Genomic DNA, 1208 nt, shown 5'->3' on the forward strand with positions numbered 1-1208 from the left:
TTCCATTGGCCATTCACAACCCCCTGCTTTCAAATACTGATATTCAGCAAAACAGCATGTCATGGCTATTGACATCTTTATAATAAGCAAATGTTACACAATTGGATTAATTAAATAAGTGTATAAGAATTAAATATCATTTTCTCTATTTTGTGCATGACATTCACTTTTTAAAAGGGGGTCCTGTTGCTAAAAATGTTTGAAAATCACTAAACAGACCGACTAGGGTTGATATGAGTTGGAACTACCTAACGGCACCCACCATCCACTCTCACACTGACAAAGAGGCTACGGGTGGGTGAGAGAGGAGTCGGTGGAGGTTGGGCATCCAAAGATGAGATCCACCAAGATCTGGCCAGGAGGACATACAGGGACACAGCTCCCTTGGATCAGGGGAAGGGGACAGGTCAGAGTGTGCTAACCTTAGCAGGCTGTGGTGCTCTCTGGAAAACAATATCACCACTAATAAGAATAGGGGCGGGAGGGTGGAGGGAAGGTGAGGGAGAAAGGGGAACAGATTCCAAGGCCTGCATTTAACCTCCTCCCTGGGGGACGGACAGTGGAGAAATGGGTGAATGAAGATGTCGGACGGTGTAAGATATGACAAAATAATAATAATTTATAAATTATCAAGGATTCATGGGGGGGGGCAGGGAAGGAAGGGGAAAAGGAGGAGCTGATACCAAGGGCTCAAGTAGAAAACAAAGGTTTGAGGATGAGGAGGGAAACAAATGTACTAAAGTGCTGGACACAATGGGTGTATGTATGGATTGTGAGAAGAGCCCCAATAAAATAATTTAAAAAAAAAGAATAGGGGAGATGGAGTGGTGGGTCTATGGGTGAGAAGCCCAAATCCCTTTTCTTACAAATATGTAGGTAGACTCAAAACTACTTACCAATCTTTTCTTTTTGGCTATGAGGTGTAGAGATGAAATATTTTGAAGAAACTCATATTAACGTGTATGTCTTCATGCTACTGGAAAAAAAAAAAAGATTAGATCAGGAGCCCAAATCCAAATGATTGGTTATCAAACTTTTTGCTCACATCCTATTACGGTTGTTGGGTGATGATCTTAAAAACCTGCATTCCATACATTATGAGTATCTTTTGTGATATTCGTGATCAACACAATGATAATATGTTTCTCAGGAAAGCAGAGCAATTTCATGAGACGTTTAAGTTCAAGAGTTTATGTTTAGATATATAA

This window comes from Echinops telfairi, unplaced genomic scaffold (genome assembly GCF_000313985.2).
Source record: "Echinops telfairi isolate 266 unplaced genomic scaffold, ASM31398v2 ScPeMD7_23;HRSCAF=83, whole genome shotgun sequence".
In the NCBI taxonomy this organism is placed as follows: domain Eukaryota; kingdom Metazoa; phylum Chordata; class Mammalia; order Afrosoricida; family Tenrecidae; genus Echinops; species Echinops telfairi.